Source organism: Neopelma chrysocephalum, unplaced genomic scaffold (genome assembly GCF_003984885.1).
Source record: "Neopelma chrysocephalum unplaced genomic scaffold, ASM398488v2 Primary Assembly neopelma1_25, whole genome shotgun sequence".
Lineage (NCBI taxonomy): Eukaryota > Metazoa > Chordata > Aves > Passeriformes > Pipridae > Neopelma > Neopelma chrysocephalum.
The window spans coordinates 38040068-38061229 of NW_020897694.1; the positions used below are offsets into that span (position 1 = coordinate 38040068).

A 21162-nucleotide genomic window follows, 5' to 3' on the forward strand; every position below is an offset into this window, starting at 1 on the left:
CTTTCCTCAACTATCAGATAAAGAAAAAGGGACAGGTTAAGTTGTCACTAAGAAAATGCAGTGAAGGTGTGATTGTGATTGTGTCACCTGTCAGCTCAGTCTCACACAGAGATAACAGTGTAGGTACAAGGTAGCCTGAAGGTTAGAGGGACTGTCAATGTTGATTTCTCCAGGGGTGTGCTCTAGGTGAAGCTGTACTCTATATCACAGTCTCCCCTGCCAATGTGTACAAAGATGTCTGGATTAAGCAAGCACAGGTGTGCTTGCACAGGCTCATATAAGTGTCACACCTTCCTTTTGCATGAAGACATACTACTAGGGCTTGCTGCCTCAAAGGCTTGTATATCTTATTTATGCAAGTCTAGATGGAATCATAGATCACAGAATTATCAAGGTTGGAAGAGATCTCCAAAATCATCTACTTCAACCACCAACCCAGCATCACTGTAATCACCCCTAAACCATATTCCCAAGTGTCACACCTCCTATTTGGTGTATCTGGATTTCAAGAAAAGGAAAGCTTTGAGGAAGTTTTCCTGAAGTAATTAATTTGCCCTTTTTCAGTCTCCTAAAGATATTCTTCTGCTCCCTCACACATTCATTTTCCTTCTCAAAGCAGCGTTCATAGGTGACAAATCTAGCTATCTTTACAATGTGGTGTGTGTTTCCTTGGATAATTCACCCCATGGCTATGCCACTGTCAGCAAAATCCACTCCATGTCTCCTCCTGCCCAAGCCCCCTCTGCTACCACAACACAGAGCACAGCTGACTCAATTGAGCTGATACTGAGACAATTGAGACTACTGAGACAACTTAGCCACCTAGAAATACTCCTAAAAGATAATAATATAACCCAACCTGTTCCCCTGCTTTGTTCTCCACAAGAAAATTTAGCAGCACAAGTAAAGTGGTAACGTGGCATTGAAAAGTACTGATGAAGGTGGGAAGGTTGGCAAAGGAGTCACCAGAGAAATAAAATCTGTAGTATTGTAGAAAGCAGCCTGCACCATGGGAAGTTGCCATGGTCAGAAGGTTTCAGGCTAAGTCTCTGCGTTTGCAAACACCTACTCTCAAGAGATTAGAATTAAAAATGGTACAGCATGTTAACAGAGGTGAGCAGAGAGCATGATGCATATCTGTGGGTTTTTCTCCAAGAAGGAATTTCTTGTCTAGAGTATGTCTAACACCGCACAGAGCCCATGAATCACAACGTAGCATTATCTAGTGTGGGAAGGTGGACAAATGACTAAAATAAACAAGAGAGCTCAACAGAATCGTCCTGCTATATTTGGGGTGTAACGTGGTCCTTATTTCACTTTTTCCTCTTGACAAGAGAGTACGCAATCTGCCTGAGAGACTCAAGTAACAAGAAGAGTTCAGTCTCACAACTAAGGGGAACAAAATATCGTGACTAGTCTGTGGATGGAGAGCAGTACTATTTTGAGCACAGTTTGGGAGAGTGCTTGTTCAGTTAACAGATAAGTCAGCAAGTGGATGAGTTTTCAGATGAAGCTCTGATTTGTTTCCTCAGAAGAGAGTCAGGGAGTGTATATGGAAGGAGGAACAAACACCCCAGAAAAGAATACAGGAATTTTTCCTCTTTCCCTCATTATTTTAACTGAAGAACATAGCATGAGACATTTTTTAAAAAATGCAAACCACAGGGTTACTAAAGAGGGATGGTTATCCTCTACTCAAAACGTGGAGCAGGCTGGCATTGAAATGTGTGGTGAGATTTTGGTCACTCCTTTTTGTTTTGTTTTGCAAAGCAACCAGCACAGTTGAACCATTGACCTGCCCAGCTCTTCAGTGCTGAAGTAAGTAAAAGTATTTGTTTGAAAATAAATGAGGTTATTGCTTTAAAGGGGATTCCAGGTAGCATAGGTTATTTTAGCATAGTCTCATGTACTGTGGAAAAGCTCCTGAAATAAAATTTTTATGCTGAAAAATAATTATGAAATCTATTAATGAACGTGAATTATCACTTAAAAATTTTCATGTTAACCAGGTAAAGAATTCTAATACTCCTTATTTACACCTTCAACATCTCATGCTTTCATACATCAGCAAATGTAAAGGGCTGTCATTAGAGAGCGAAATGGCTTTGTGCCATTCAGGCCTTCTGGCACAGTGGATTGCTATTCCTTTTCATGTCCTGACAAGTTCAATCTAGGGAAGTGTACCACTTCCAGAGTATTCTTCTTGCCATCATAGTCTCAGCCGGCTATTTCTGATTCTTGTAGTCGAGTCCTTTGAAGTCCCCCAAAGGGTCAAAAAGTCAAGACCTTTGGTTGCTAAACATGAAAAAAAGGTGAATCTCAAAGTGCTTTCAATCCCAAGCCAAAGAGCAGGAGAATAAAGTGGTCCCTTTTCATTGCATTCATCCTGGAGACAGGCTCTGCCATGCAGGGGACTTTGGCCCCTGAAATGCCTTCCTGATTACTGCTGCTGAGCTCAGGGCTGCTCCTGCAGAGCCAAACTTTGCCATCTCTCCCCAGGAGCTGAGTTTCTGAGAACATTGCTGCCTAACAGCCCCTGTTCAGAGATGATGAACTGCTGTTGACAGTCCTCTTCAAGTGAGCCAAACAAAGCAGGAGGAGCTGTGTGAGGCTTTAACATAGATTAAGATACATGGTGGTTATCCACCACCATGTGTCAATCATTAGCTATTAATTAGGCTAAGTAAAAGATAAACATTGGCTTTAAGAACCATTTCCAGACTTTGAGGGTTTGCCCTTACTGTATATCCATACCCCAGCATCTGCTGAAAACAAGTTAAGTAGCTCTTAAATTCTTTGGCTATATGTGTCACACAGTATTTGCTTTTAATTTTAGAGAATGTGGTCTTGCTTTTGGCATGGCTGAAAGTTTATGTTATGTACAATTTTTAGCAACCTGCCTGCTGTCACTCTACACTGATGATGGCAAGTAAAGCTGTACAGGAGTCTAAAGAGGATTTCCAGGAAAATCCTTGGTAGGATGATACATATTTGAGTTGGTGCTGGCCAATCCTCTTGGCTCTGAAGCCCAGTGCATATTTTGGCTGGCATGGGTCTTCCCCCACAGCTGAATAAGAGTTGTGTTTTTCAGGAGCCAATAGAACATAATGCCATTGCCTTAAACCTGAGTAAAACTGAAAAAGGATGCAGTAAGAAACACCTTTAACTGTGTGTCATCCCAAAGCACATCCTACCAATGCTTCAAAGGAACATTTCATCTGTGCCTTCCTTATTATCTACCCTCATGTCCTTTCCCTACTAATTACCAAATGTTTCTGGAAGACTGAAGAGAAAAATATTAAAGAATAATTTTATTCTTTAGACACTCCACTCTTTTCTATTCTGTTGCAATCCCCATGCCTTATCTAAGCATGTGTAAACAGTCAGTTGTTTAATATATTTAGTCAAAACAATATTTAAGCAAAGAAAATGTTTTTAACATTGAACCTAATGAACATCTTCATTTCCGTTATGATGGCAGAGTTAAGATACCAGATTTTGTAAGATCCTAGGCTTTGAAACATCTGTAACCTGAAGATCCTTGAGTCCTGAGTATTAAACAAGTGGAGATATAGCTTTCCTCACAAAGGGGTTTACCAAAAATGATGTTCAGAGTTTTTTCTCAGACGGTGCATCTCCCCTCAAAGACAATGAGGTCTTTTTTATCTTCATTCACTGTGAAAAAAATTCAAGCTGCAACCTGAAGTAGCATTATATCTTTGTGGATCTCCTGTCTAAGATAAAACAGTGCTTGTTCAATTCTAGCAAAGGCTCAGCAGTAACGACAAACCATTTTGCGATGCAGGTTCTGCATTCAAAGTGAAAGAGTGAACTTTCAGCTTTGGGGGGTTCATCACTACTAAGGTTCACGCATCTTCTCTGCCACTACGTTCATGGTGCCCTGGAATGCAATACAGCTGAAAGGATTTTGAAAATCAGAAGGCTTTGATCTAATGTGTCTGTGCCTGTCTCAGTGTATGGTATCTAAATAACGCTCACCTTCTTAGCTTTGCCTTGACACTCCTCTCTCAAACAATTCCTTTTTAGAGTGTCTCCTTGCTTTGTGCCAGGCACTTTGCCATCCGCCTGAGCAGATGGAAATATGCATGCCTCTAACAAATGTGACCTTGTTAGGCTGCTCGTCCTTCATGTCTGAGCGAGAGAGAGATGTAAAACGTTACACCCACTACCTTTCAGGGGCGAAGAGACTCCAACAGCGCACGTCTGCCATGCTGGGAGGTGTCTCCTGGTAACGTTGCCTTGATATGATCAACATTGCAGCTACTGCTTTTCAGCATCTCAGCGTTGTTATAAAGCATATGCTTGCCTGCACGCCAACACTTGCTCTCTCTTCACCTCCTGGAAAATGCACCTGGGGGCTAAACATGGGGGGCCAGGAAGCAGCCATGGTACAGCAGTAGCTGTCCTTTCGGCAGTTGTTGAAAAGGGAACTTGAGAGAGGAGCACAAAAATAGAAAGGTAATTTGAGAATGGAAAAAGAGGATAAATAGAGGTTTGTAAATAGTTTTGCTCTGTGACTTGGTCTTAAGAGGAAGTTCTAAAAAATGACTGCAACTGCTGCAGTGTAAGTGGGGTTTGTCTCGCTTTACACAAGATACAAGAAAATTGTAAGTCTAAAGCGTGAGAGCATGACCAAAGAAATGGAACACGAATCTCCAGAAAGCAATTCATTCAATCTCTCTTAAGCACTTACTTGTCCTCTGGAGCAGCCTCTTCATTCCTAGGAAAAGAGGTTATATTCTTCTCAGCCCTTCAGAGCTCCAGGCAGTTGTTCACAGAGAGTTCTCTCAAGCTACTGGATATACCCTGGGGTCTCTGAGACACCTGCTTGGGGTAGGAGGGACTACAGGAGGTGACCTGAGCTGTTGTGGCTCCCTGCAGGACCCCAGGGCACCACACAGCACGTGAACCAAAATGTGGGCAGCAGAATGAACTCCCTAACTTGCAGGTCCTTATATCAGGGCTGGTGAATTTCACACAAATAAAATACCCCCAATAATCATACTTAGCCCATTGCCTTAATGAAAATAAAAAGTGCTCCTGTTATAACTCCATGAACTTCAGGCAGACGAGCTCTATCCCCGCTCCTCTACCAAAATGAGCTATAGAATGTGAGGTCCAAGGACTGCGTCCAGAGTGAATCACAGCTGAGGGCAATATTTCAGTGCCTTGTAAGTTCCCTTCTCACATTAAGCATCTTTCTAGTGTAGTAGTCTTGAAAACTGGCAGGGGAATCCAGGAGAAGTGTGACAGAGACGTGAGGCTGGGGAGTGTTGGCAGTGTGCAAGGAAGAATGTTGCAGTCCGAAATTTGAATACCAACGGAAAAGGAACTGCTAGGATTAAACAGGAGACCTTGGGCCAGACAGGCTGGGGAAAAAACCACCATCTAAAAGACCAGACAAGATCCATTGTCCTGATCTCCCCCAGCAGGATGTAGAGAGACTTTGCATGATGCTGTCAGATATCCCATTGGTTTCTCCTTCCCTGTGTAAATCCTTATTTCAGGAAAAACTGACCACCCTTCCGCAGTATAATCTTGCTTACTGAAAGTATCAAATCTTTTTCCCCAAAATGTAAATACTGTATCCGAGAAATGTAAATCCATTTTTAATCCATTCCCCCCCTCCCCCCCTCGTATGTCACCCTTGTTACTGGAAATGCTAATAGATTGTGGAATCCCCTATTTGGCATAACCCTGCCTCCTCATTAGCATGTAAGACTCCGAGACCCTTAAATAGCACTCATGAGTTTAATAAATGATTCCAGTTTTTTGCCTCTATATCTGGGATCATGTTAGCTTTATTGGACCATTACAGAAGAGGGTGCAATTACCTTCAGTTCATCCTAAGCCTTCTCTCCCCTTCTCCACACCTCTGTATCACTTCCAAACCCTCTTCATCTGCTACTGGCATATCTTTCTGAGTTTTGAAACTGTTGCATACAAGGTAAGGAAGAATATGCACTTAGAATATATTAAGATACCACTGGAGATAAATAGGAATTTTTATCTCTGTATTCACGTAAGATGCAGCTGGCACTACAGTAATTTGAAATTAAATAAATCTAGGCTCTTTCAGCACATTTAAGACTGCTGAAGCTTGACAGTTGGCAACAGAATAACTTGACTTTCATCTTTCACCCCTTGCCATTGGTGGCAGGATCCCACTGATGCAGTGGGATAAGGATTGAGCTCCCTTTTCTCCTTTCCAGACTGGGCAATGTGGCTAAATGATAGCAGCTCTTAAGAAGTACTAGCTCACTGAGCAGTTGTTAGCAATAGACAAGCAAGACTTAATAGACAGCCAGCCTAAAAATCAGAAACAAGTTAGTACTTGGGACAACTTAAAAGCAGCTACCAATACCCCATATCTCTCCTTTGTTGGAGGTGGAGAGGTGGTGCCAGTTCTCTCCTTTTAGGGTGTAAGTCTCTGCTGCTGGCAAACTGTTTTCATGTTTGGTAAACCAGCCAACTTGTGACCTATTAGTTACTGACAAATGAAGAGGGTACTCTTCTATCCTTGGTACAATAATCAAAAAATAATAGGCCAGATTATTAAATCTGATCTGGCACTTCTGTGGTGTTCAGAAGTTGAAAATGGGCTGGTAAACCTCCATCTGGAAATGGCCAAAATGCCTCTCTCAGCCAAAAATGCCTCTCTCAGTCACCCAACTCAGAGGGAGAGCAAAAATTAAGAAGAAGGAAGTGAAGATCTGCTCCATGTAAAGGTAAGGTTAACCCAGATCACTGCATCACTGTAAATGAGGTCTCTTAACCCACAGGTACAGACTGTTGAGATAACACAGCTGGCCTTATCCTGGTAGCTCTTATTTTCTGGATCAACCTAGAGCAGGCTGTATGTCAACCAAGTCAATCTGACCACAGCCTTCTGCCAAGTAGCATTTCTTGAGGTAATCCATGGAGGTATAACACTGTGCTGGTAGAAGGGAGAAGAAGAGACATTATCAGCAGCTTCTGAGTTACCATTCAGCAGTGGAAAAGAAAGAGAAAACTGTTTGGAGCTCCTCGACTCTTTTCCCATTGCTCTTGATCCACAAGAAATCTGTAAACTGCCCCTTTTCCTTCCTTCCCACTTGGAAACTCCTCTTCTGAAAGGGGAATGAGGTTTCTGTCTTCCTCCTTAGCTGCTCTCCCTGTAGGTGAGGGAAGAAAGGCAGCCTCAGAGTAGGAGGTGTCTTCAGGCTTCACTGGAGAGAAATAGAAGAAAGAAACATCTTTTCTGGCAAGGAAAATGTTGGCAGTATTAATCATTGCCAGTGCCAAGTGTTAAGAAAAAGACAAACAACGAGGCAGATTTCAGCAAACATGAGATTAAAAGCAGTGCCTCTGGCTTGAGTAAATGGCCTCCTGATACTTGAACTTGTGGTGTTAAGGAAAGGTTGTATATGTGTGGGAAGGGAAGGATTAGATGTTCTCCTTATGGGCTTATCTATCACAAGGCTTAAAGATATCTTCTTTAAAAATTAAATGTGGGATTTTTACTCAGTCCTGTGTTTTCAGAATCTGGGGCTTGATGCAGAAGATCAAATCATTGAACAAAATGACAAATGGGCATCACCATCAAGGTGCAACACATTCTGGCCTTCTTCTCTTAAAGACATCAGTATTTTTCATGAAAACATCATACAATAAACCTCTACCACAACAAAGACTTGGGAAAAGCATGCAGTAAATGTCTCAGTTTTAGATTTTCTGGCTGTATGGACTCTTGTTTCCTTTGATCAAATACTGGGAAGCACACCACAAACTATGGGATTAATATACTCGTTGTTTAGATTAGTATCCTGGTTCTGACAGGGACAGGGTAATTTTTGCAGTAGCTGGGAAAGGGCATGACCAGGTCTGGGAGTTTATTCTATACCACCTCATGTCACTGCAGGGGTCAGGGGAAAGGGAGAAGGGCTTCCTTCTGGTCGAGCAAGCATGATGGACGGAACAGTGGGGTAATGCTGGTTCTGAGCTGGAGGGAGTGTTGGCGGTAATGTGACAAAGGGAGTAGTTGAGTATTGTCTATTGTCGGGGTTTTCCACAGTGAGCAATAATGCTTCTTTTCTTGTACCCTCTACCATTAGTATTGTTGCTGTCACTGTTCGTATTCTTATCTCATTGCTGTTTCCAGTAAATTGCTCTTAACTCATGATCTCTGCCTTTTGTGCCTTCAGTTCTCCTCTCCAGCCTGCTGCAGCATGGAGGGACAAAGGGAAGGGGAGAGTAAGTGAGCACTAGTGGTTTGGAAAGTCTCAGTGGAAGCACTGAACTGGGGACTACCATTCCTAAACCATGACAATTACTCCAAAATCTTCCTTCAAAATTGTTTTTTGGTGAAAACCAATGTAACACTTATTTTCCCAAGTAAGTATTTTCTTTCATAGATGAATATTTAATTTATTGAGAAAATAAATTCAGTTAATTGGAACTTCAACCCTAGGATCTTATGAAAACAGTGGTGTATTGGTTCTCCTCTGTCACCTTGTTTCCTACCATGTCCCACTGTTTCCCCAGGGAACAAGACTCTTTAGCAGCAGAGTTGCAAGGTCACATGCATCACCTGCCCATCAAGCCTGCTGTGTGGAAAGGATGTGGACATGAGAGAGCTAATAAACAGCTCTCAACGATCACAGCAGAAGCATTTCTAAAATACCTTTGTTCTTGGTAATTATATTTTTTTTTAAATAAAAACAATAATCTAGATGTGCCTGTTCTTTTTTTTCTTTTTTTTTTTCCAGAAAATCAAATCTTTCTTGCCAAGCGAGGGGCAAGCATTCATTTTCTCTCAACTAGTACAAACCATTTTTGCACCTTTGCCATTTGGCACTAGATGCAATTATGTTTCTGTATTGCCATAGTGCCTGAGAGCCTTGACAGAGACCAGAAAATCACACACACCAGAACATTTATTTCGTGAAGCTGAAGTAACAGATTTTTAGCTGACAAATAGCAAATCCTTACATTTATTTGACAAAATCCTTAGTACCTTTCAGACCACAATGTAAATTTAAAATACAGACAAATTAAAATAGGGATGTGCTGCTATTTCTTAAGTGTAAGATAAGAAATTTTAAAAAACACCAGTATATGTGCAACATGTACACCAGATACAACTAGAAGCAGAGACTTTCTAGCAATTAAAAACAAGAGCAAGGTCCTACTGCTCTATACAAATACAAAGTGGAAAAACAGTTGTTTATGTTTTTGTGTTAGATTTGGTGTTGTCAAATAATGCGTAAGCTCAAACAGAAACCTCTCCTTTGTTTGGGGCATTTGTCGTGGATTCTCTGACATCTAATGAGGAGATCACATCAACCCTACATCCTTCTAGGGTTTTGTTTCTTTAGTTAGTTGCTTATTTCCATGACTCGTGTAGGAAAAGAAAAAAGTTCTATATGAGAGCACTACCCTTTTAACAATGTATATGGAAATTATCAAGGGCATCAGTGGTTGTTGGGTGATGCACACTCACATTATGACAGGATAGAAAGACATCTGCAGCAATGTACACAACAAGCTACTAACCCTCTTTCAGAGTTTTATAGAGTCCAGCAGCCTAAACTCCTTTCCTATCAGGCTCCTCTTCATCAAGGTAAACAGGAAAAGCACTTGAAAGGTAAGTTCCTATTTTTGCCTTCATGTTGACATTTCAAAACTATCCCCAGAATCAGCTCTAATGTTTTAAAGAAACTGCCACATGGGTGGGGAGAAATAGTGCTGAGCAAGACCAGGAACAGTGTCAGAAGGGTGTCTGCCAGGTTCTGCCTTGTCATCCTGAAATTCAGTTCTGAGGGGGTCATGAGACTTTTTCATGGATATAAAAGTAGAAAATCTGTACAAACCCAAGTAGGGCTATGGACTTTGGCTTCAAGTTCTCTCCTGACTTCTCAGCTCTAGTTTTTCTTGCCTGCTTCTCCATTTCAGCCTTGGATTTTCTCAGACCTCATCTGAGCAGTAATTTTCTGGTTTATGTCCACAGCCTTTTTAGTCTTGTCTCTCAGATGCTACAGGCAAAACCAGCATGCTGATGTCCAGAGGGAAAAAAGGAGGGTGGGTAGATCAGATTATACCTCTGCCATTCATACCTGTGCTATGGCTCATCTAGTAAACTGACTGGAGGTGTCTTCCTGTTGGGTACCCCAGAGAGTCCCAGCCACACCAGAGGAAAGGTTGTCATCTCTCTCACAGTGTTTAGGAGAAGGCAATGAGGAAAAAGAGGGGAGTCTTCAGGCAGAAGAGAAAATGAGATGACAGATTTCCCCGCCTCTGGAATTAATGGCATTCACTGGCAAGTGTTAAGGCAAGTCCAGACAAGAACACAGGAATTGTATCTCTTGTACGAGTGTTGAGAGAGAGAGGGAGAGAGAGAAAAGAGAATGATAATTAATTTGATATGGTTGTTTCTGGTTCTTCAGTTAGGAAGGGTCAACAGTTCCTGGAGCAGATGCAGATGGGTTAGGTAGCAGAATGGGCAGTGCTTGTCAAAAACTCATCAGCCATCAACAGCTCCCAAGTCTCTTTCCTGACCAGACTGTGGCCAGGGCGAAAGGCACACCTACCCTGAAATTCAGTTCTCTTCCACCAGTGCCAAGCCTGTTTGACTTCAGAAAAAGAAGGAATTGATCCCTACTCATTGCCCTTTTAGATAACAGCACAAAGTTGTCCTTTGGTTTTCATAGCTTTTAAAAATAAGTAAGTTAAAAGGTCACACGGACTCCGATTTATGATTAAACTTTGATCATTGTGCAGAGCTTTGCTGTATCGTGGGAGAGAAGGAGGAAACTGATGTTGGCCTTTTCTCTTTAAATTAATTAGGGAGCATGTGCAGGGTTTTTTTCCTCATCTACAGATGTAATTTAAATTGGTACATTGAGAAAAAAATTCTGTGTAAACATGGTTTTATTGAACTACTGGATCATATCATTTATTGTCTCCTACTTTTACTGAGTTTGTTTCACATTACAAAGCATGGTAACTGAGTCTTTTCCTTTATTACAGTTCTACTAATTTATCTTTTCCTTCTTGCTTCTTTCACAAAGTTTGCATAACAGTCAGTGATCTAAACCACCTCAGCTAATCATATGAGAATGCCCCATCTTTTGATGAATAATAAAAAGTGTGATTAGGGCTTTCTGCTTTGCTATTTCTGATGCCAATTTTAGTATGTTCACTAATAAATTATATGGAATACACACGAAGGGCAACATACAATCCAGAAGTAAAACAACAAGTGAAAAAACACATTTAAGGTTTTCAAATGGTCTTAGAACTGAATTTTAGTCAGCAGTTTCATTTAAGGAATGGTAGATGATCGCAGATTATAAGCTAAATGGAGGTTATAAAAATTTCTGCCATACCATGGCTGCTCATTAGCCATTGTGAAATAAAAACAGTTTGATCCACCCACACCACTACCTCAGGTTATGCAACAGGGAAATGTACCCAGGGAATAAGGCTTCTGTACTATTGACATAAAATGACAAAACTACAGCTGCTTTGGAGAAGATTGTTACAGGACTACTTATAATTAGGGTCTTTCTATCTTTGCTGTTATTTAGAAAACAACTTTCTTTTGGGGGGAGGAAACTACAATGACATGAGCAAAAGTCCAACCATCTCGGTAATCTGCCTCCAAATGTGGATAGAAAAAGATGTAGAAATGAGTAAAAGAACAGGAATCCATCCTTACAGTATCTTCCCAGTATCCACTTGATCCATTGATCCTAAAAAAGAAAGGTATAGTATGTCTAATCAATAAATTAAAAAAAAAAAGTAAGATGCTGCATTTATGTAAGTTTAGATGTGCTGCACTGTAAGAATACCAGCAAGAATGACAATTTAGCAGGAAATACCCCTGTGAGCTGCAATTTTGTGTACTTCTGACTACAAATGATGAGAAGAAAAAAAAAAGTCTGTTTGAAGCAACCTGATTGGGATTAGACATTATAACATTTCCCTTACCTCCCCCTCATCCTATAACTCATTTTGTCAGAAAGCCATACCTGAGCACCTGCTGGACAGTCAACAGTGAGCATCATCTCCCTGTGCCTGCAGAGAGGCCAATTCCAAGTCAGCAAGTACATGTCCAGGAAAAAGTATTTATTTTTATTAGTGTAACCACTGTCCTGTGGCCTTTTTTTTGAAGTTTGTTGCTGAGCCTTTCAACAGTTGTAAACATCCAGATGTCTCTCATCTCAACTGAGAGAGCTTTCTGAGTAGTTTTCCCTGTCTGTGCTTCTGTGGTTCATAACTCTGACAGAAACCATCTTTTTGTGGGATAGAAAGTGAACTTCATGTAATCAGCAGGACAACATTTTGTGGATCATTAGGCAGCCCAGCACAGGATGATTGTTTGGAGGAACACAGAGAAAATGGAGGATACGGTGATGGACATTTTTATTCCATCATATCCTAAATCCTGAATGCTTGAATAATTTATGCTTATGCACAGATTCCTCGGTGAGAGGACAAAACAAAATCTGATAATGTTTCTTTTAAGCAAGTCTCAACAAAATCATAGCTCTTGCTTGCCAAATAATGAGGCTGCTGTTTTTCCTTCTCTTTTTTGAAGGCACTGTATGAACTTTTGTAGCCTTGGGTTATTGCCCTCTAGAATGGCCTATAATTTGAGTGACTGAACATACTGTCTTTGTTATGACTTTGAACAGGGTTAGTTCTAAATAAATGATAAATAACATGAAAAAACACAGCAAACAAATGCAGAAGCATCCATGTGACCAGATCAGACAAGACTAGCCTTTTGTATCCAAGTAAATCACATGGTGGGAAGTGGATCTGCTCACATTGAAAAAGACAATTAGAAATCCTAGTAATGACTGTAAACTTTGCATGCTTATCATGATGATTGTTTGTGGGCTCCCTTACACTTTTCATGGTGGGCTTTTTCAGGCAGCAGAGAAAAGCCTACCTCAGTAGGAAGGCCAGACAAGTTCAGACAAGGAAAACATGTGAGGCCTTCAGCATTAGAGCAGGGAGTCCATGAAGAGTATTAGGGCATTCAGGCCACCACAGGCATATTCCCCTCCTGGAGGGGCGAGATGAAGGTAGAGACAAGGGGCTAAGGACAAACTTCTCTGGAAAAGTATCAGCAGCAGATTATCTGGCAGTTATGTAGGCACAGGATTGCCCATGTATTGAGATAGATTTGCTTTTCCTGGTTGGCACATCCAGTTGGAGGTTTGCCATCATTTCAGGTCTGTCAGTCAGACTGTCTTGGCCCAACCACTCCTCATCGGTCATCTGGAGAGGGTTTGCACAGAGAGGTGTTTCTCTTGGCCATTGCAGAACATGCTTCTTGCCACGACTGCATGTGAACCCAAAAATATGGTATGCCGGTTGTGCAGGTCCTCCAGGAAGGGACATAGAAAAAGAGACGGTTCCATATATGTTGTGGCCACCTCAAGGGACAGTTTCTCAACTTCCCTACTCCAGTTTTTGTACAAAGCCTGGCAGCTGCAGACAGAGCAGCTCTAGTGGTCTCTGGGCTGTAGATGCTTCCAGAACCCATGGCTGGTATGAGCAAATATTCAGGGGTTTGAAAAAAAACCCCTAACTCTGGTGTTATAAGAAATATTTCTTCATTAATTTCAGTCAAGGCCTACAGACTTCAAGTTAATCAGAGCTTTATCCCTGTTTTTCTGCTTTAGGACTGATCCAATTAGGGTTTGGACCTTTTCTGGCTTAAACAAACCCTATGCTGTGAATCCATTGCTGTGTAGGCAATGTGCTGATATGTAGGAATGAAGGGATATGCTAAAAATATAAATACGCTGAAGAGAATAATAATAAAAAAGATAAATACAGGGTAAACAGATCATTTAAATGTTTAAAAAGTAACATTTTGATGATTCGATGATGATTTGATGATGATTTTGTTCACATAAAGTAGGTAAGGAAAACACTTCAAATATAATTTTGATCTTTACTATATCTATGAAAACTGTAAAGTGTTTACAGCTGGCCGAAGATCCTCTGGGAAAACATCTACTTTTTAACAGCGTTATTTTCTCAGTCTGTTCCTATGACTTCTGTGTACTGCTGTTGTGACAACAGATCAGTTGCAGCTATTCCACTTTCCAACTCAATTTGAATTAATGGGTCATTTTAAGATCTTCTCTAAATCAAGTGCATGGTCCACATAAATTATAGGTGAGTCAGAGTATTTTGGAAGTGTTTTCCAAATCCCATATTTTACTATAGATATTTTTTAGCCTTATTGTGCCTTTGTCCTTTTACCAATGGAAAATGAAGAAAAATATAGTCCAGGTTACTGTACAAACTTTCTGTGTTTAGCTGTATGGAGTTAATATTTCATTCTAGTCCTTCACAGTGTATAAACTTGAAGCTCAATGATGTAAATGGGGCAGCTGGAATTCACAAACATAGCTGCAAATCCTATTAGCAGTTAAACACAGCAGGTCTGAGATGCACCCTAGTGTGTATGAGATCTACTATGCAAATACAAAAGAGTCACTTTGGGTTGAGTGACATCTGCAACTTGGAGGTAAAAATACTCTTCGAAGTTAGTCTATTTAAGCAAGTCTACCTTTTCTAGAAAGAGCCTACTGAGTCACTTGAAACATAACATTTGATAGAGGAGAGTGAAAACCAGCCAAGAAGGACTCAAAACAGCCAAGATGTCCTCATCAAGTGCGAAGTTGGGTTGTGGCAACAGACAGGCCTGTTACCTGGCAACTGAAGAAAGGCAGGAGGGTGTTTAGCTTCCAGCAGAACTAAAGTAAACAGGTAAGAGCAGGAGGCTGGATGGGGATGTGCTTCTGTTACACACTGGAAAGTGCTATCCAGGATATCTAAATACATTCCAGCCAACACCTGTCTGTCACATCCGCGCCCGGGTCTAATTCAGCCATATGAGCAACCATATTCTAGCTGCTTCCCTGCAGGAAGAAATCCAGTCCATTTTTTTCAATTAGCTGTCAATATTAGAGGCTCAGCAGTAGACACTGCAGTGACAATGACTGCTTGGCTGTAACCTGCACAGTTGTTGTAGGACTAGATCTTCTATTCCATCCTGGTGTGAGGAGGTAATTTCTTAATGATGCACAGACTTTAAAACCTGATGACTGCTCCTATCTGTTTCACAACACAGGCCATAGTGCTGGGTCCTTCTGGGGAAAAGGAAGAGGAAAAAGGAGAGAAAAGGGGAGGGGAGAGGAGGGAAGGGGAGGGAAAGGGAGAGGGAAGGGGAATATTTGCCCTTAGTCAGAGACAACTAATAATGGTAAATGTAGCATTTTCTTTTATAACTTATTCCAGCAACTAACAGCCTAACAGCTGAAAACATCTGTTACTGTTTCTAGTTTAAATGCACTTGGATTTAACTTCCAGATATTAAGCCTTTTTTTCCCCCTCCCTCTAACAGGAAATGACACACAGCAACTCAATCTCCCTTCACCGTGTTTTTGAAGAATTAACAGATTCTTCCTGTCTCTCAGTACACATTGGTTTTTCCAGCCTTTAATTCATTTTGGAAGCTCTTCCCTGCAGTCTCTGCAGCCTTTCAAGTTCCTTTAAAAATGGGGACACCAGAGTTATGTGCTAGTATCTATGTTGACAACAGCGCTAAATTTACCTCACTGCTCCTCTGACTATATACTCAGGATCTCAGCTGCCCTGGGTGACTGTGCTGGTCCTTGTATGCTGTCACCTCTGAAGTTGCTGTTGGGAGCTGATATTTCTGAGAATACAGCTCCCCACTCTGTGAGGATGGCCTGGATCTTTTCCAGCTGTAGTTCTTTCAGGTCTGATCTGCACTTGGCAGTAGCATCAAAAGCATGTTTTGGCTGTGATTCCACACCTGATGGAGGGTACACACTGAAGTGCTCATGGATGCCCTGGGCTGGAGGTAGATGTTGAAACCCAGCTTCCCTGAGTGATCAAGGTCATTCAGTATCACCATCCTTTCCTCACCATTGTGTCTTGTTCCATCATCTACACCTATTACTGGAGATAATCTTATGTAAGGTTCTCAATCTGAAGTGATGAAGAGTTAAACTCTAATACAAATGCCAAGGGAACATGATTAGAAATGAACATTTATGAATACCAAGGATTAGCAATTTTTAGTGTCTGTCATACAAAGTGTTTAGGGCATTTAGTGTATTATATTGATAGCACTAGCCCATAAATCAGGTAGAATTTTCTAAAGGAGAATCTCCTTTATCACACAAACTTGTAATTTCATCAAAAGAGGAAATCAGACTTTCTTCATGAACAGATTGATCTTCTATAAGGCCATGTTGATCAGCATTAATTAAATTCTCTGCCTTTTATTCTTCTTTAATTTTCAAGGCCTTTTATTATTTTGTATTTGCTAATAACTAATATCAGGCTCAACAGTCAGAGCTAGTCTGCTGCTAACACAGAATCAGCATGTTCCCACATTTCTGGGATTTGCATGGGGCTTCAAGACTTCTACAAAAATAGTGTCAAAATAGGCCATCTTGGTTTTTTTTGCTACCACTAATACAAATTCTCACTAAATTATCATCTCAACTAGTTTGCCATCTCCCTCCAGCAATCAGCTGATATCACAGCAAGTGTTTTGCTCCTGGTAGAATTAAAATTCCTCTAACAGTCTGGGTAGAAGATAGGCTGTACCACTTCTGATCAGGGAGGCAGCTAACGCAGCACTAGCAACACACAACAGCAGATGCTGAGAAAGCTGAGAAGGGCAGGTAAATAGCCCTAGATGCTGTTTCAGCAAACAGCCAATGCACTCATATTTTGTCTTGTTTTCCTACGCAGTATATTTTCTATTATGTATTGTCTTTAACATTCCCTACATTCGCTACTCTCTATATACACATCTGTAAACACTCTCACACTTCTATGCTCCCACCTTCACTATTAACAAGTAACACTTTGACCAAAGCTCCCTCGACTGCAGATGAGACATTTTTTAGCCAGGTCTAAGAAAAACTTTGGATATGCCACTTCTGTACCTGTTGATGCATCTTCCATGTACTGACCTAGCAAGATAATGCAAACACCTGTTCATAAAACAAGTGATTAGCTGTCTTGCATTTCTCATTTGTTCAGGGAACACACTCACAGAATCCCCCTTTTCTCCTTCCCATTGAATGGATGTGAGTCCTTGAAACAATTTTGAAACAGCATTGTGGGATGTATTGGTAAAGTACATCCATTAATGGTTTGACTGTGCAGAGGTCTCTTAAAAGGAACAAGATGACTAGTAGATTATAAGAATGCTACTTACTTTAGCCACTGCAATAATCTAATTAAAAGCATTTTAATTATTTTTAATTTTTAAAATTATTTTAATTATTATATACTTGTAGGACAAACAGGCATAACACAGAGAGCAAACAAGAGGGTCTAAGATGGGGTTGCTATTTGGTAAGCACACTATACAAGAGAATGTGTCACTTATTTAAGTTAATGTATGATTAACAACTCCTGAACATGATTAGCACTTCTGTAATTGTGATTGATGTGGGATATTGTGTAACAGCCTTTCCACAAGTGCAGACTCATTGATTGCTAAAATGGAAAAGCAAATACAATCAATCATCAGTGACCCAGCATCTTGGAAATTTCCAGAGACTCTTCCAGCAATGTCCCAGTAAATCTCTAATTATATCTCATGTGAGTGGCTTTAACTATATCCCTGTTTTTTTCAGAGATGATATTCAGTTCTGAGATGTTCTGCAACAGGTGGCCTTTAGCTGGACGATTACCAAGTGACACTGGGGACTGCAATATTATTGCACTGTGCATAAAATACAAAGGATGTGACAGTGTCAGGAGACACTATAAAGTAGGAGGGGAAGCATCCAGATAAAATGTGGCCAATTCTCCTTTTTTTTTTTTTTCCCAGTTTGCCTTTTTAAAGATGATCTTTCCTGACCTTTGCTCTTTAAAAAACCCTGAGTTTGCTTGCTCATTCACTCACCTCAGCCTTTCTCCAAGGGCATTTGGAAGGTAAACACTAATTTCTTTTCTCCTCTCCCCAAAATACTCTAGGTGCTACAAGACAAATGTTTGATACAGAGGGTCTTTTCTCCTTTAAAAAATAAGCCTTTTGGTGCTCTTCAAAATTTACAAGTTCCTTTCAATTTTGGACCACTTGGTGGAGATAGTGTGTGTGTTCATGTCATTGTATAAAACCTTGATTTTATTGTTTTGTTAAGTTAAACCAAAACTTTATGGGAGATTAAGCGTAACTCCACCTCAGCTGAGTTGCTTACACCCCTCAGGAGAGCTTTGCAGAAATTATCTTGACTCCTCTGGCAGTGTGGTGACCAGGGAAGCTGGCAGTGGTTTATGAGCCAAAGGAGAGGGGTGCAGTCTGTCCCCAAGGAAGTAAGAGGTAGCAGCCAGCTCTCCTGGGAAGCACAGCGCTGGCCATGAACTAATTCTGGGAACTTGGGGAAGTCCCTCTTCCTCTGTGGGGTTAGAAAGCTTCTCTGTGAATGAGACCTACACCCTGGGGGTGGCTGCTCCCCATTTAGGTAGCCAGAGCAAGCTGGGAAGAGGATAAGAAACACTCTGGATTCAGACACACTGTCCTTTCCTATCAAGGAGGTTAAATTTGGGGGTTTAAACCACGGTCAGGCTTGCCAGCACCAAGTGACCATGGTCCAGGGTAGCAGAGCTGAGGGGATAGTAAGTCATCCTTGTTGAGGTTTTGACTCCAAGTCACGTGACATGCTGGAGCCTTATAGCCCCCGGCCTGCCTTTAGATCAGGGATGGTCCCTCCCTGTGAAAAGGTTTTTAAATTAAATCAGTCAGAGAAGGGTGGAAGCTGGTACCTGGTGTCCGAGCTTCCAACATTGTAATGGGGAAAAGGAAAGAAAGGGGGTGAGTGACAGGGTAAGAAAACCAGGTGTAAGCCCTGACCCTTTAGGCTTGAAAGTCTATTGTTTGCAAACCAAAAATTTAGGTTCAGTGACCACAGTGGTAATAATATGAACGAGGATTTGTAACTGTGTATTTATCACAGAATCACAGAATATGCTGAGTTGGAAGGGACCCACAAGAATCATTGAGTCCAACTCTTAACCCTACACAGGACCATCCTCAAGAGACGCACCATGTACCTGAGAGTATCATCCAAATGCTTCTTGAACTCTGTCAGGCTTGGTGCTGCGACCACTTCCCTGGGGAGCCTGTTCCAGTGCCCAACCACCCTCTGGGTGAAAAACCTCTTTTTAATATGCAACCTAAACCTCCCCTGACACAGCTTCAGACCATTTCCTCAGGTCCTGTCACTGGTCACCACAGAGAAGAGATCAGTGCCTGCCCCTGCACTGCCCCTTATGAGGAAGTTGTAGACTGCAATGAGATCTCCCTTCAGTCTCCTCCAGGCTGAACAGACCAAGTGCCATCAGCCACTCCTCATACGGCTTCCCTTCAAGGCCCTTCACCTTCTTCGTTGCCCTTCTTTGGACACTCTCGAGTGGCTTAATATCTTTCTTATATTGTGGCACCCAAAACTGCACACAGTGCTCGAGGTGGAGCCACCCCAGTGCAGAGCAGAGCAGGACAATCCCCTCCCTCAACTGGCTGGAGATGCTTTGCCTGATGCCCCCCTGGACATGGTTGGCCTTCCTGGCTGTCAGGGCACTGCTGACTCATATTCAACTTGTCATCAACCCGGAACCCCAGACCCCTTTCCATGGCACTGTTTTCCAGCATCTCATTCCCCAGTGTATACATACATCCAGGGTTTCCCCACCACAGGTGCAGAATCCTGCACTTCCCCTTGTTGAACTTCATATGGTTGGTGATTGCCCAGTCCTCTAATTTTTTGAGATCTCTCTGTAGGGCCTCCCTGCCTTCGCAGGAGTCAACAGCTCCTCCCAGCTTTGTGTCATCTGCAAACTTGCTTAGCATCCCTTCCAGTCCTGTGTCCAAGTCATTTATGAAGATATTAAAGAGCACTGGCCCTAAGATGGAACTCTGTGGAACCCCACTAGTGACAGGTCACCAGTATGATGTTACCCCATTATATCCCTATGGGCATTGCTTTAGCAATATAAAAGGCCTGTAGACCATCACTGGATGGTCTTGTCTATTCAGACTGAAAGCCTGCCTTACAGACATGCAGTTCCTGCGACATCCAGCCCCAGACACTCAGGTGAAAGCAGTAGTTGGTGAAGTACAACAGGAGACTGCTGGTGACAAAAGGAGAAGCAGATCTGCCCTCTTGTGTACAAGGCATTTACTGCATCTTCTTCTAAATTAATCTGAAATTAATATGTTCTTTGTATTAATAAATAAGAAAAATACATGAATGCTTTGAGTGTTTTAAATTTACTATAAAAAGAAAAAAAATAAAATAAAGGATGAAGGACTAGGTGATTTCTTCTCAGGAACTGGTTTGTAGACCTAAAGGTAACCAGTGTTTGTAGCTTGGTCAAGAGAAGTTGCTCTGAACACTTAGGGCTATCAAACTAGAGAATATGAAAATAGAAGTAGTACAGAAACTTTAAGGAGGATAAATCTAATTGCCAGGGAAACTCAACCATCTGCAAAATTATTACTCATTAAAAGTAAGCTGCCTTTTTTTTTTAATGAGGATGCAAAATAGCTTGATTGTTTTCATTGCACTCATCATAGCAGGAAGGACCAAGAAAAAAGATTTTGGCTGAGGCAAGCATATTTTGCCAGTCTTAATTAAACCAGAGAGGGACAGAGGGCAGCCAACTTCACAGGGTTGGTAAGGTCAGACTAAGCTTTTGTGTTCTCCTCTTTCCAGCTGTTTTCTTTTGAAACTTCACAGTCAGTTCCTTTAGTCCCTGATCTTCCCAAATCTCATGTATTAGACCTGGAACTTTTAAGACATTATAACCTAGGCAGCTTCTCTGGACACACAGATCAAAAGATCAGACCCTTGGCAAATAGAAAATGCAGCATAGGGTGTTTCCAGTGCAAAGCTCAGGCTTGTCCTGCCATGGCACTAGCAGGTGAACCTGTCAGTTTATAACTAGTGCTCATTTTCTCTTTGCAAACCATTTAATAATATCAAGGTGTGGAAAGAACCTGAAAGCAGGGCTTTTTCTTAGAATAGGGTTTAGGTTTTCTTTTCTTTTTCCTTTCCTTTCCTTTCCTTTCCTTTCCTTTCC

The 21162-nt window shown here is 41.4% G+C and overlaps 1 long non-coding RNA gene across 2 annotated transcripts in view; it reads left to right on the forward strand.

Moving 5' to 3' along the window:
- Nucleotides 1-3138: 3138 nt before the first annotated feature.
- LOC113963644 overlaps nucleotides 3139-21162 on the forward strand; it is a 45532-nt gene continuing 27508 nt past the window's right edge. For both annotated transcript variants that reach the window (XR_003532908.1, XR_003532909.1), the window contains exons 1-2: nucleotides 3139-3149; nucleotides 4398-4409. This is a non-coding gene — a long non-coding RNA (uncharacterized LOC113963644). The remainder of the gene's footprint in view (nucleotides 3150-4397; nucleotides 4410-21162) is intronic.